This window comes from Diabrotica undecimpunctata, chromosome 5, assembly GCF_040954645.1.
Source record: "Diabrotica undecimpunctata isolate CICGRU chromosome 5, icDiaUnde3, whole genome shotgun sequence".
NCBI classification, from domain to species: domain Eukaryota; kingdom Metazoa; phylum Arthropoda; class Insecta; order Coleoptera; family Chrysomelidae; genus Diabrotica; species Diabrotica undecimpunctata.
Genome location: NC_092807.1, coordinates 26,250,811 through 26,267,462, shown reverse-complemented (window position 1 = coordinate 26,267,462; position 16,652 = coordinate 26,250,811). Strand labels below are relative to the sequence as shown.

Sequence of the window (16,652 nt, the reverse complement as noted above, 5' to 3'; positions counted from 1 at the left end):
AATTTAAATATTCATATTTGGCGCCACTTTGTACGTAACCATAATAACAATCAAGAGCTAGTTATCAACAACAAAAAATATAATAAACAGAAACGAGTGTCTTTCTGACATAAATCAAACATCAACATAATCAATGTCAAAATGAATTTTTACAAAATTAAATTAAATTGGAATATTGTACTTACATAACTGTATAATTTTTAAAATAAGAAGTTTTAATGTTTTGCAAATTTGAAAATTTAATGGATTAACCTCATGTTGTAAGTTTTTTTTTTACTAGTTGTATACAATGCTATTTAGTTCTAATTTCGTTGTATTTACTGATACCATATTTTAGCTTATCCTGAAGAAGCAAATAAATTTTGCGAAAGCTTGATTAAAGAACAAAGAGTTTTACTTTCCTGCCCTATTAATGACTGCAACCTCAAAATAAAACTTTATATTATATATATATATATATATATATATATATATATATATATATATATATATATATATATATATATATATATATATATATATATATATATATATATATATACAGACACTCACTTCTTATCAAAAAAAAATTGTAAAACTGATAGCAATACGTGTTTTAGAATGTTTTTTATAAGGGACAAAAAAATCGACATTTTTATGTTTTGTTTATTTTTAATTTTAGTCACTTTATACCATTCTTGCTTAATAGGCAAGTTAAAGACATTGTTTTTTTACCATGCAACGACAACATTTAACGTTGGACGATATGAATAGAGCCGTGGACCTCCTTCAAGCTGGTATGCGACAAACTCAAGTTGCTGACCAGCTGGGTGTCTCCCAAAGCGTCGTAAGTCGTTTGTGGCTTCGGTTTAGAGACACTGGGAGTTCAGCCTAGCAACATTCAAGACGTACTCGCTCTACAACCGTCGCTCAAGACCGATATTTAATTTTAAATGCCAGAAGGCAACCAACAATCACAGCACCCGAGCTGGTTAATGAATTACAGCTTGCACATAATGTACCAATTAGCAGCAATACTGTGAAGAATCGTCTCCATGAAGCCAATCTTCGTAGTCGGCGACCACTGAGATGTCCACCTCTATCTAGAGGTAATCGCGCTGCAAGATTAACCTGGGGTCAAGAGTATCAGAATTGGACTGACAATGACTGGGCCACAGTTTTGTTTAGTAACGAGTCTAGATATGGATTTCATCCAGAATCTCATCGGACAAGAGTTTGGAGACGACCCGGAAATGAAGAACGATTACGACATCTTCAAGAAGTGTATGCATACAGAGGTGGTGCATTAATGGTGTGGGGCAGAATCATGATTGACGGAAGAACTGACCTCATTTTCCCACGTGGCTTTCTCACAAGTCAGCAATATTAGGACACTATTCTTGAACCTGTTGTGCGCCCGTTTGCTGCTGCTGTTGGAGAAAATTTTTACTTTATGCTCGACCACATGTTGCGCATATTGTAACAAACTGGTTGGATAACGAGGGTATTGATGTATTGCCGTGGCCAGCACAATCACCGGACTTGAATCCCATTGAGCATGTATGGAACATGCTCCAACGAAGAATTACTCCACGTATGGGCAATATCTACAATGAATTTCAATTAAAAGGTCTTCTGAGAGAAGAATGGACACAACTACCTCAAGGAGACATTAATAATTTGATTCGGAGCATGAACAGTAGATGTAGAGCTGTGATAAACCAACGTGGTGGTCATACTTTATTTTAAGTTTTTTAAGTGTATATTTCGTATTTTTGACATTTTATGGTGGTATGTGAAACATGGGTGATTTGCAATATATTTTTTTTTTGCTCCAATTTTCTGTTTTTTTTTTGCAATTTATGGTTTTTGACATATTAAACAACAATTCAAACTACAAACTTTGTATTACTTTTTTTAAGTTGATTACAGATCAACAAAATACGTCTGTTTATAAAAATATCCCTAGACTTTTGCGACGTGTATATATATATATATATATATATATATACAAGTATGAAAAAAAAAATATCTAATTTAATTAAAACTATTAAATTAAATTTAATTTTTAAAACTAAAAATGACTAAACATTGTCATTTATAAACAAACAATTTCATAAGATTAAAGAAACACTCATAAGAAGGGACTCAAAGATGACAACAATACCATATGTAAAGAGCTTATCAGAAAACCGAAAGAATAGGAAACACGTACAACATCACAACATTTAAAACAACTAACACACTAAGATCTATCCTGTCCAAAACCAAACTCAACAACACGCAAAAAAAATCAAAAAACCACATCTATAAACTACCCTGTGAATTCAACAATTTTTTCGTGGGAGAAACCGCAAGACCATTAAGTGCCAGGATAAAAGAGCATAAAACACAGCATGACCAGAAGACAAATCTCAGATATTTAAACATGCCTGGGACAACGAACACAGACCACAGTGGAAATATGCATCAATAATCATGAAAGAATACACACAAAAAAAATAAGCAGCTCTCATCCTACTCAACGAAGAAAAATGTGTAGCAAAATCATCAGCAGAACGTAGCAGGCTTTGGTTGCCAATACTAAAAGAAGAAATTAACCAGTTTCTATTGTAAAAACACAACCCTCAATTTTTTTTAGATATTTACATGCTGCTGCCTACAAGATCAAGATCAATTATTTCGATTTTAAAATGACATAATCTAATATCAAATAACTGTAATTATACATCTTCCCAGAATTTTCATAATAATGTGATTAAAATGTGATGTACATTGCAACCATTAATTATGGCTTAATACCATATAAAAATGTTAAGATGTTTTATTTTTTTGCATAAAAACGACGCATTATATGAAAACTAAACGAACCAGATTTTTTATCACAAATTAAACGATAAGTTTAAACATGATTTTCTATCCGGAATAGCTAAGTCGTGTACCAGATTGTTCCCTAAATAAAAATTCAAACCATTACCCGCATGGGCATCAATAATAAATATAAAATTATTATTAAACTAGTGATTTTGCCCGTCACCATACGACGGGGGATCCAATCAATTACATCTGACGACCACACGGAAGAAAGGCGAAATGTTAATTTTTTTATTATTTTTTGTAATAGAGCAGTAGGTTTTTAGTAGTAGTTTTATGTGAGTCATTCAAACATAGAAAAAAGACGGATCACGTTATTAAAACATGTTATAAAATTCATCGTACAAGGAAGAAAGGCGAATGTTCCTCGCGAAAATCCGCGAAAAGTGGAATGTCAGTACTTGTTGGGACGTCGGGGGAGTACACGCCGCGCCGCATTTTGTTTACTAAAAACGTATAGTTTTCGATTAGCCTTCATTAGATAAAGTGCATGTTATTGTACTCGAAAATGACGGAGAGTAAAAGAGATGATACGGGTCGCGAAAAAAATACTAGAAAAAGGAAAATTACAGGTCGAATGAATGAGGTAATGAAACGGTTAAGACAACAGAGCCATGAAACAATTGACGATTGTCAATGTAAGAGACTTAAGTGTTAAAACAGTAAAATAACAAAACCGGTCCAACATTAAAAAAAAATTTAATCGTATGGTGCGTGATGAACAAAATATTTACTTGGCAGGCCTAATAACGTTATTGCCCGTAAAGCAACGAAGAGCCCGAGATGAAGCTATATCAAGATTGCATGATGCAACATATTTTTTAAGAGTTAGAATAACGACTGACGATAAAACTAATGACGTCTCAGTTTGTTTTAAAGCTATTCTAAGCCTTCATGAAATTGGTCGGAAGAGGCTTGAAAATATTCAAAAAAGTTTAAAAGCTACAGGTAGTGCACCAATTGACAAACGCGGAAAAAATTCAAAAAAAAACATGCATTACCAAAACAACAGTTAGATGAAGTTATTGAACACATATAGCGTTTTAAAGGATGAGAAAGCTATTATAGTAAAAAGAAAACTAATAAAATGTACCTTCCGGATTACTTAAATATTAACCCATTAGCGCCCACTGTACTCATTTAAGTACAGCTGCTATTTTGACATACTAGTGCCATCTACAATAAAAAAGATGCCATTCTTAGTAATTACAGGAAACTAAATACCCGTAAGACGACGACAACTTTAACAAATTTCGTCGAATGATTCAGCTTGGTTTGATAGTTTTGATTTATTGTTTATGAGGTCAACACGTGAGTTGTTTATTTTCTCGAGATCGACGTTGTAAATTTACAGCAAGTTTCTTTCATTTACTTCTTTGTTGGAGAGTTGGAGATTGTATCAGCTGGCTAAAGGTCAACAAACTACTCTTTTTGATTTTCAAAGAGTACTTGTACGACATTATTTAGGTTGTAATGCCAAATCAATGTATATGAAATCCAGACCTTCCGGAAATACATGAAGGTCACTTTCCAAAAAAACTTATTAAACAATTAAGGTGTGCTCAGTGTCATCAAAGAGCCAGATGGAGTTGTGAAAAGTGTAATATAACCCTTTGTATTGAGAGAGACAGTTTCAAAACTTTTCATTTCAATTAATTTTTTGTTACGTACACTATCTATTAAGTCGCTGTAGTGCCCAGTGTACTCATTTGGGTACATATCTATATCTTAGTTATTCTGTTTTTTTTTCAAATATAGTTACATTTGAAGTTTTGTTACAAATCATATTACTAATAAATATCTAATGCAAAATACGTTAATTCTTAAAATAAGATACCGTGGGCGCTAATGGGTTAAGAAAATGTCTATGTACAAATCCGATAAGGGCGCTCCTGTGTCTTACGAAACATATCGAAAAATATTTAATAATCATTTTAACATTAGTTTCGGCTATCCGCGGAGTGATACGTGTAGTGCTTGTGATCATTTAATGGCTGACCTTAAGATCCTTCACAATATACTGAATAAAACAAATGATGCCTCTAAAAAAACAAAAGATAGAAGTTGAGATAAAACAAATAACTTTGTCAAATAGCCTACACAAATCCAAAGCGGAAGCATTTTTTGAAAGAAGAAGAAAGGCAAGAAAAGCAGCAATGCAGAATATTAACTGTGAAGCAGTCGCTATGGATTTTAAAACAAATTTATCCACTCCAAATATTCCGACCAACCACGTCTACTATAAAAGACAACTGACGCTTCACTCCTTTAGCATTCATGTATTGTCAACAGGAAATGCTACAATTTATTATTGTTTTCCAGAAACCATAAAAGACAAAGGTTCAAACGAAGCATTGTCATTTCTGCACAATTTTATCTTTGTTCAGCTTGATCTGTCAGTTCGTCACCTCCACATATTCTGTGATTCATGTGGCGGCCAAAATAAAAACTTCACTGTTTTCTGTTACCTTCACTATATAGTTAACCCTTAAGTACCATGGCGGGGTCAAAATTGACCCCCGCGTTTTTAATGCCAAGTTTCGCTACGGAAACATAGATTGAGCATTGCGCGCTTTCTGCTAATCTTCGACCGGTAGGTGATTTATCCATCTACGAAAATTCCGTTAGTATATCTGTTACTACTGCAGAGTTAGGCACGCATATGGTATAAGTGTTTCTAGTGCAATTAACGAGTAATTTGAAATGGCGGGGTGTAGTCGCAATAAACGTCCTCTAACACAGAAAGAACTTGAAGAGGAGGGACAAAAAATTATGGACAATGGACTAGATAGTGACAGTGAGTTTTTGGACCAGGCTAGTGAAACAGACAGTGAAGAGGAATGGGACGATGATGACGAAAAAAATTGGCAAATTAATAATTCCGACACTGGTAGTGAATATTCGGGTGAAGAAAGTGATATAGCTGACTCAAGGGATGTGTTTTATGGCAAAAATAGGTACAAGTGGTCTAAAACTTCTCCCACCTTTTCTCGTACACGTAAACATAATTTAATTAGTCATTTACCTGGTGTTATTGAAAAAGCTCGAGCTAGTATGCCAGAGAAACCAGTTGATGCTTGGGAATGTATTATTAGCCACGATATATTGCAAGAAATTCTTGAGAAAACCAATGAACGAATAACTAATATGGTTTCTAAATTTAATTTACACAATTTATCGTGTCAATATACCAATCATCTTGACATAATTGAATTAAAGGCCTTCTTAGGCTTATTATATTTAGCTGGGGTATTTAAATCTAATAATGAATGATTATTTATTTGCTACGAATGGTACTGGCCGTGATATATTTCGAGCAAACATGTCACTAAACCGATTTTATTTTTTGCTTGGAAGCCTTTGTTTTGACGACCCAGCTACTAGACAAGAACGTTTTGCGCACGGAGATAAACTGGCAGCTATATCCAATATTTTTAATATGTTTATAATTAATTGCCATACCAATTATAGCTGTGGTGAATATCTCACAATAGATGAAATGCTTATTGCATTTAGAGGAAGGTGCCAATTCAGGATGTATCTCAAAAATAAGCCAGACAAATACGGTCTGAAAATGCAGTGTTTAGTAGACTCTAAGACACATTATTTGCTAAATGGTTTTATATATGCTGGAAAAGATACACGCAGAGCAAATCCAAAAAAGTTATCCATTCCCACTTTAGATGTTTTGACACTTATTCCACCAATTTCTGCTAAAAATAGAAACATAACAGCAGATAATTGGTTTTCGTCCATTGAGCTCATAAAAGAACTGAGGTGCCATAAAATTTCATATGTTGGAACTCTAAAAAGAAATAAAAGAGAGGTTCCTGCTGAATTTCAACCCCAAAAAACAGGCCACCTAATTCTGCTATATTTGGTTTTACAGGAAGCGAGAGCCTTGTATCTTTTGTTTCTAAGAAAAATCGTGTAGTGTTGTTAGTGTCAACTATGCATCATTCCAATACAATGGTTAATGGAAAGCCAGAGATTATAAATTTTTACAATGAGACAAAAGGTGGGGTGGATTCATTCGATAAGAAATGTGCATGCTATAAAACTGGCAGAAGAACTCGTAGATGGCCTCAAGTAATATGGTTTCGCATTTTGGACATTGCAGGATTAAATGCTAACGTAATTTTTAATGGAGTTCAGCAAAATCAAATAATGGAAAGAAGATTGTTTCTAACCACTTTAGGTCAAGAACTTATTAAGGCCCATTGAACTCGTAGAGCTCAGCAAACTTGTTTACCGAGAGAAATTCGTAGTGCCATTTTTAAAGTTTCCGGACTTCAGGAACCAATGCCTGCCGCAAATCCAGAGCCACAACGACGAAAAAAGAGGAGAAGGTGTAAAATATGTCCATATTCCAAAAACCAAAAGAAAGAAAGCTCATCGTGCGATAAATTTCGAGATTTTATTTGCAAAAATCATTCCCGCATACAGACGTTATGCATAAGCTGTGTTGAAAATTAAGGTAAAATCATGCTTGTCATTTTTGAGATACGAAATCTAAAACGATTTTTTTTTATTTTAGGTAGGAGATATTTTCTGATACCTAGATTTCACCATTGGATATAAAAAAACTGCACATTGTTATTATTTTTCTTATAATTCGAGAAAGTGCATAGCTATGTTAATTTGACTAAATACAAAAGTTTTTTTTTTAAATAAAGTTATATCTAATTAACCAAATTCGTTTATTTTTATATAAATGTAAAAGTAGCTGTAAACAAAATAATTTAAAATAAAACAAGTTAAAAAAAGAATATTTTTTGATACAAAAAACAATGGGGGGGTTAAATTTGACCCTGCCATGGTACAAATGTTACTATTTTTGGCCATGGTAGTTAAGGGCCAATACTGCAAAAAGGTTGGACTCAATCAAAGTAACTTTCTTAGTACGAGGTCATTCTTACATGGAGTGCGATCGAAATTTCCTGAATTTCTCACAAATTCTAAAAAGTCACTACGTGCATCGCAAACTAAACACTGACAATGAAAATATTTTCTGGCTTTACATAAGATGGTTACAGTATCGCACAGATACACTTTCAAAAATTTCTTATAAAACTTCTTTTGATTCAGATAATTTTAAGGTAATGGATTTATCAAGAAAGAAGGCAACATGTGCTACAAGTTCAGCTCAACAGTCTGGGCTTGCATCAAGCAGTAGTCCATGCGAAGTTACGCTAATCCCACTAACCAATTAGAGAATTTCACTATCAGATAAAAAAATTAAAGACCTCAAGGACTTAATGCCTTACATTTCTGTATCAAGCAGTTACTTTTGTGAATGTATTTTTGCTAGACCAGCACCAGCCCAAGCTGTGGATGATGAATATTTACCTGACGAACGCATATCGTCCCCTTAATACTACAACTAGGTAACTCGAAATTTTACGATTTTGAGTTATCTACCGTTACCAATATAATTTTTGACGCTCTTTTTAATACTACAACTAGGTAAGTTGTTGCTAAAAGTGGTCCTATTGAAATATCTAAATGTGCAACTGACAACGCCAAAAATTTCTTCTGCAGCAAGTGTTTAACTTGACATACCTAATTGTGCGCCCAGGTAACTCGTGTTATGCGTTGCCTCCTCCGGATATTCTTTAAGATACCTATTTGTGCAGTTCGTCATAGCATACGTTGTGAGTGACATTGTTGCTTTATTTTTCGTAATATTTTTTGAAACAAAAGTAAAAATGTCTACAAGAGCCAAATATATATTAAGATTAGTACGTGACCAGTTAACAGAAACAAAAGGTGAGTGTTTAAATATTATTTGGAAAAATAAATTTGTTAAAATCGTGGGAGAGCTTATTTTTATAGGTTAGGTATTTGTCGATTCATTAGTTTTTGAACATAAATATAAAATTGATAACGTAGGATACTATTTTTATGTGATAAGCATAATATGCCGAGTATGCATATTATGGTGAACTTATTTTTAGAACTTATTTAGTAAAGCCTATGAAATTAAATTTGTAAAGCGCTGTTTTTTAAAAAGTTTTAGGTTATCATTATTTACATTTTTTAGCGGTTTAAGACTAATAATTTATTAGACTATTTAAGATTCGTTAAAGTTTTTTAAATAGTTGTTTTTTGTAAAACGTATAGGTATCTTTCATTCGCAAAATTTAAAAATATAAACATTTCTTTAAACTTAGTTTAAAAAGTACTAAAGTATTTTTTATTTTCAGATGAGAATACTGAGGTCCTTCCATCCACTTCTAAACAATGTTATAACGATTCGGAAACAGACTCTGATCCCTATTCTCCTGATCACTCGGAATATAATCCGGACTCTGATGATTCTTCTCACAATGAACTTGCTCTCGGAAATGGAACTTTTCAAACTATTAACAACGACTTGCATGACATGGAAGAGTTGCCTGTTACAACAGATAAGTCAAGAAAGAGGAAAAGAAATGAACAAAACTGGAAAAGAAATATTGCAAAATCAAGAAAACAACGCGGCGAAGCATACTTATCTTCTAGGGGTAAATACGTACCAGGAGTTGTCATGAAGGATGCTTGTTTAGCTACCTGTAAACGAAAATGCACAGAAAAATTTTCCTATGAAGAGAGATTGTCGATTTTTCGAAAATATTACCAGTTAGAATCCTACGAAAGAAAACGAGACTTTATTAATGGCCATACAGAAAAGAAAGATAAAAAATGGCATACTGCAGAACAGTCCAGACGTCAAAAAACCATTTTATTCTATTTACCTAAAAATGCGAATAGAATCCAGGTTTGTAAAACCATGTTTATCAATACCCTGGGAATTCGAAAAGGAATTGTAGACATAGCTATGAAAAAGAGAACTGAAGAAAACACGACTTTGGTAGACAATCGGGGGAAACATACAAAAAAGATTACGTCACCTGCTATCCTGGCAAGTGTAAAAAAACATATTGAGAAGTTACCTGTAGTCAGTTCACATTATTGCCGTTTAAAAACACAACGGAAATATTTATCCTCAGACCTTAACATCACCCTTATGTATTCGTTATACAAGAAAGAATGCGGTGAGAACAATCAAACACCAGCTAACTCTGCCATTTATAGAAAGGTATTTTCAGAGGAATATAATCTTGGCTTTTACCGACCTCGTAAAGACCAGTGCCGGGTTTGTATGGCCTACAACTCCCCCTTAAGCGATAAAGCGTCTATGGAAACCGAATATCTCACTCACATAGCAGCCAAGAACAGAGCCCGTGATGAAAAGAGATTAAGTAGACAGTTAGCAGAAAATTCTAACGGTACACTCATAAGTTGCAATTTTGATCTTCAACAAGTTCTTTTGGTACCAAATGACCCAACAAATAACGCTTTATTTTACAAACAAAGACTAAAAGTATTTAACTTCACCATTTATAATACAGTGTCTAAACAGGGTGATTGCTTCATGTGGACCGAGGTTGAAGGAAAACGAGGCAGCTGTGAGATTGCCACTTGTTTATACCAATACTTTGAATCTTTGCCGGAACAAGTAACTCAGGTTCAGTGTTTTAGTGATAGATGTGGTGGACAAAATTTAAATAAAAACGTCGCTAGTATGTGCTTAACAGCTGTTCAACATATTCCACATTTGGAAAGCATTGAACTAAACTTTCTAGTTTTCGGCCATAGTGAAATGGAGTGCGACTCCATGCACTCAGCCATTTCAACAGAGTTTAAAAGAGTAGGCAAAACACATTTACCACAAGACTGGAAAACAATTGCTAGATGTGCCCGGAGAAAAGGAGATAAACCGTACATCATTCATAACATTACTCACGAACAAATATTGGATTGGAAAAATCATGCGGATAAAATTTTAATTTTCAGAGGTAAGGACGAAAGTGGGTAGCAAGTAGCATGGCAGAAAATGTGTTGTATGTTCTTATCGAAATACGAACCATCCATTATGAAATTTAAAGAAAACTTTAACGAAGAATTTAGAACTTTAAATTGCCAGAGAAGGACAAAATCGACTCAAAATATAACTACAATAATGCCAAATCCTTTGTATAAGGACAGAATCCCTATTACTCTGGAAAAATACAAGGATCTATTGACATTGTTTAATACCAAACCTCCCGCAATTCCTCTGGAAAATAAGGATTATTTTGAAAACCTGCCTTTTAAAGCAACAGGAAGAGAAGTATCAAGTGAATCTGACATAAGTGAGACCGAGTGAAAGAAAAATATTGGCTATAATTATTAGTTAAGTTCTTCTACTTTTTTTGTTATATTTTGATCAAAATATGTTAATAAATTTCTTTTTTGGTATTAAAAAGTTGTACTTATTGCTACGTCGACAACTAGGTATATTTAATTTTTTTAAAAATTTTAATTGCTACAACTAGATATCTTGATTTTCAATAACAAAAAAAACTAAAACAAGGCTTTAGAACGCTTACAATTAATCAGAAGTTAGATTTATTTCAACTTCTTGCTATAAATAGTAAGAAAAAAATTCATTTACTGTAATACAGCACGGTTTGTTTCTTTTCAAATTTAAAACTGCTCTCCTGAAAAATAGCAAATTTTGAGTTACCTAATTGTAGTATTAAGGGGACGATATATGAAGATGATATGTAAACACCAGCAATTTACTTGCCCATTTTTATTTTTAAGTAGAATATGTATCACAGATAATTTGTATTAAATTGCCTATGTCAATACACAACTAATAATTTACCTAAATATTTTATTTCATGAAATGACTATGTCACTCAAGAATACAAAAAAAGAAGAATTTTTGTTAAATTTTTAACTACAACTTATAAACTAATTTATTATCTCAACAAAATGACATGATCGGTGTCAAAAATATATTAAATACACTGTTTGTACGACAACACAATTTTAACGGAGAAAAATTTGGCCTTATTCAAAAACATCAAATTTTGACTTAGGCACGTCTTGTATAAAATATAAAATGTGTAAAAATGTGAAGTATATACTTCATTCACAATTATAAGAACTGACTTATGCAGAATTTAAAAGTATCCCGCTGATAAAGTCGAAGCCATAAAGGGATTTGCCTCTTCAGGTAAATAGTAAAAAGGGCCGTCTTAACGAATTTTATATTTTATTTGTCATTTACATTACATATTTAATTTAAATAAATATCTAGAAAATTAAGGGAAAAAATATATAAACTAATGGAGTATTAGAATTAATTAATTATTATATTTTCTGTCTCGATTCTTTATTAAATATATTAAATATATCCAAATTTTTAAAGTCATAAACAATTTTTGTTTTGTTAAAAAAATTGCAAGTGAAATAATAAAATGGTGAAGTAAAAATTAAAATGAATTAATGTAGATATATACATATAGCTAAATATGATTATATTTTATACTTCATGTAAGGAAAGAAGTGTTTTAATTGTTAGTAAGGTAAAAAGTATGTCTGAAAAAGTTGGCAACAAATGGGAAATTTCTTTATTATTTATTTCATGAAAAAACTATTCTTCATAAACATTTCTGCATTTCATAGAAATCAATAATCAATAATCAAATTTATAAAAGTTTAAGTGGTGTACACCGAAAATCAAAAATATTGATTTTTATTTAAAAGTGAAGTGTTTTTAAATTTAGGTGCAGCATAAAATGTTATTTTAATTTGGTTGTAGGATTTAAAAATTATTTTTAAATTTAGATTCATGGTCTTTTAATAATGTATCAGTAGGTGCATTAATTTTTAATTTTATTTCTAATTTACCTTATTCAATATACAAAATCAACAAATGCAAAAGTATTTTTTTATTTACTTTTTACTTTAAATGTATTATTTAATTATTAGAAGGCCATGAATCTAAACTTGGACATACTTTTTAATAGCTACAAACATTTTAAAATTACATTTTTTTGCATATCTAAATTTAAAATCACTTTCCTCTTCAGTATTAATTAATAATTTTGATTTTTCCTATCTACCACTTAATATTTTATAAGATTATCTGTTAATGATTTCTATGTGATGCACAACCTTTAATGAAGAATAATTTTTTTTTGTAAAATTATTAATAAAGAATATTTTCCATTTTTTGCCAACTTTTTCAGACATGAAACGGAAAACTTAAACATAACAAGTCAACATGAATAAATATGAACCTTTTAAAACGAGTAAATCGGTACTAAAAAGGACCTCAGACGTTCAGTTACAATTAGCGTCTCTTTGTAAAGACAATGAAGTCGAAGGGACCTCAGACGTTCAGATACAATTAGCGTCTCTTTGTAAAGTCAATGAAGTCGACTTTACTAAAGTAACAAGACATTTACTTAACACAGACACTACACAGTACTCCCCTGAGTTAGTGATAAGTTATAGTCTAATAAAATCATTATGAAATTGACTGGCCAGTGTAAAAACTAGTGCCAATAAAACACAAAACACACACAAAACATTTTCTTCGTTGAGACTTAAAATAATGATTAATAACAATAATTATGGGAAATTTGTATGTTTATAAAAAGAGTTTTTTGACATTATGCTTCAATGATAATATTTGATCTGATTATATATACCTATATACAGTCGTGCTATGCTTGGCTATTATGCCGGTCCTGGCAGCTTTGGTAGCTGTGATAATTATACAACAATAGAGTATTTACAAGGGATTATTCAGTTTTACAGCTGTTATTAAAATAACTTTTATAATGAGACACTAAATTTCTGGATACAGTATACCAAGCCACACACTTAAAATAATTTTATTTTTGATTTAAAATTTTGATCCTTAAAATTTTAAAAATCTTTTGTATTTTCGTCGTAACTTTCGAGTAATTAATTAAATTTATAGAATATTTAATAACTCATCACACTTAATAAAAATATAATTGACTAATATTAACAGCAGATTAAAGAAATAATCAATTTTGTTTCGAGCACGATCCATTAACTTACCGTTCTCCAAGCAAAGATTAGATAATCTGCAACATGTGTCAAATAACTTTAACTTTCACACGATACGGCGCGATCGACGTACCTATAACGATATTTTCAGGAATATTCCCGGAATGAAGCCGACAGCGGGAGTGGCGGGAGATTACTGAATTGTTGAAAAGTTTGTCTGGCGGTATACACGAAGCGTTGAATTGGAGGAAGAAGTTGCGCGCAAGGAGTTTGGCTTTTGCTAGATTGATATCACGGGAGATGATTTGGGAACCAAATTTTTGTAGGAGGTAATGGCGTGGAAGTAATAAACATAAATTGAACACTACATAACTTTTCATTTTGAAGCCACATTTTTTTAGCTTTCCATAAAATTTTTATATTAACATAATAGATTTTCAGGAAAAATATAGTCAGAATTTACTATTTTTACTAATAAGCAGCCACAATTTTACTTTAAAATAAGTTTATTTTCACGTTTTTTTTTTTCACTTGGAAAATCCTTTTCAAAACACAACAAAGTATATAACTTTTATTTAAATTTCAAAATAAAATTAATTTAATACATTAACCTTATTTTAAAGTAAAATTTTGGTTTATTCCTAGCAAAAATAGTAAATTTTATCGAGATGTCAAAAAATATTTTAGTGACCTCTAAATTTTTTCATATTAACGTTCACAAAAGATAAAGATATTACCAAAAAATATCTGACGTATTAAGCATAAGAGTTGAAATCAAACCACTAAGGAGTATCTGTATCTGTAGAGTAGGGAGGACGAGTTAAGTCATCCCCCATATTGTGCATCCTCCCAGGGAGCTGTCGTCGTTAGCTCATTGTCCATCCTGCCATTTATAGGAAGGTAGACAAATCATCATGGGACATCTCCCTTATGTGGACCGCTATGGGATGGAGCTCGCCGAACGCGTACTCTCGTATTAACGATAACTCCGGGAAATTACATATATAACATGCTAGACTATTTCGTCTTCTCGTTTACACTTCCTGTATAGAGGTGTGTCTACTAGCCCCAGTGTGAGGTGTTTGCTTAGAACACCCACTGTCAAGCGTAAATTTTTCCTGGCCATTCCCAAGTGCTTCTAAGACGTTAACTTTTTAAGAATACTTAGTGTTTCCTTGGCAAGTCTACATCCTTTCGTGTGTCTACCACGGCGTACGTAGTGCTAGAAGTGAAAAGCATGGACTAAAGTAAATGCAAGTTCGAGCTACGGACAGAATAAATATAAGTCAACGCGTCATATAGTCGGTTCGCTATATTTACGCGGGTTTCGGATTAACAAAATTATGCTAATGACTCATTGATAACCAGTTGCAGTAAACGACTTCCCAGAAAATTAGGTAAAAACTGCATTAATGGTCATATTTTAAAATACATTAAAATAACATTAGGGTAGGTATAAATTTGTTACAATATTGCAGTTGAATTGATTCTTTGCCAGTGTTGACATTGTATGTTTGGTGGAAATATTTAAAAATACCTAGACGTGTGTTAGATGTAGATAGTCTAATTTGTAGTGTACATAAGTATTTTACGGATGAAAAAGAAAATGGCGGTCCTTTAAAATCGGTAATGTCTGTTCAACAACGCGTATGTGATGCTCTAGGAATTAGCGAAACCAAACTAAGAGGAGTATTACAAAATCGCAATAATGAACTGCCGAAAGAAGATCGCCGAAAAACTCGCCTATCATTGAAAACGAAAGATATTCCAGATGGAAAAAAATTTGAAATTCGTGATACCATTTATCGAATGCGAGCCAACAAGGAACAACACCTTAAATACACCAAGGACCTTAAATACAATTCTCTCGGAATTAAAAGATAGAAAATTTGACGAAATTGGCAGAACAAGTCTATGGCAAGTGATACATAATTTGGGTTTCAAATTTCAAAAGGAGGATAACAGAAAAGCCCTTTGTGAAAGAAGTTCTGTTGTGCATAAAAAAATTACCTTTCTAAGAAAATATTCTAAATTAAAAGAAGAAAGGGCAAATTTTATATATTTAGACGAAAGATGGATATTTTCTAGGGGTGCAACCAAGAGTCTATCAAACATACTGATGGAGAAGGGAAGCGACACATAATTTTACATGCAGGAGAGAAATCGGGTTTTATAGAAGGTGCTGATTTAATATTTTCATCTAAATCAAAATCAAGTGACGATCACGATAATATGAACACAGAAATGTTTGTAAAATGGTTACATGAAAAACTTCTCCCAGGTTTAAGTGAGCCCAGTGTAATTATTTTAGACAATCCACCTTACCATTCTGAAGTATTAAACAAAAGTTCAACGAATTCTTGGACTGTTAATAAAATTAAAGAATGGTTGACAAATGAACATATACCATTTACACAACATATTTTAAAATCAGAATTATTACGCTTGGCAAATATCCACGCAAAACCAAAAACCTTTGTTGTGGATCAGATTATTGAAAGTTACGGTCATCAAGTTTTACGTCTGCCACCGTATCATTGCCAGTTTAATCCCATCGAATATATATGGGGAATAGCAAAACAATATTATGACAACCATATTGGGCCTAACGGTTATAGCGACGACGCAGTTCGGGAAACTTGGCGAAAGGCACTTTCAATTGTAACTCCAGAAGTGTGGTGCAACTGTATATTCAAGTGCGAGAAACTAATAGAAGATTGGTGAAAATAAAATAAACGAAATAAGTCCAATCATAATAACAATTAATGGTGATGACAGTGATGATGATGACGATTATGATATTTTTGATGATAATGACTGATTTTAATTTTTGTTGGCAAGTTAAATTTTTTTATTTTTCATTAGAAATTCTCTCCATGGAACAAATATACATAGACCATATTTTCTGTGTGAAGTGTAATATAAAATTATTATTAGGT

At 32.3% G+C, this 16,652-nt stretch overlaps 1 protein-coding gene across 4 annotated transcripts in view; it reads right to left on the bottom strand.

The window, feature by feature from the left end:
• LOC140441207 (G-protein coupled receptor dmsr-1) overlaps nucleotides 1-13,901 on the bottom strand; it is a 553,187-nt gene extending 539,286 nt beyond the window's left edge. For 3 of the 4 annotated variants that reach the window (XM_072531783.1, XM_072531780.1, XM_072531784.1), the window contains exon 1: nucleotides 13,765-13,894. The gene's annotated coding sequence lies outside the window, so the exon portion shown is untranslated. Of the gene's footprint in view, nucleotides 1-13,764 lie in introns of all 4 variants that reach the window. The other variant, XM_072531781.1, reaches the window with a different exon arrangement.
• Nucleotides 13,902-16,652: the final 2,751 nt, after the last annotated feature.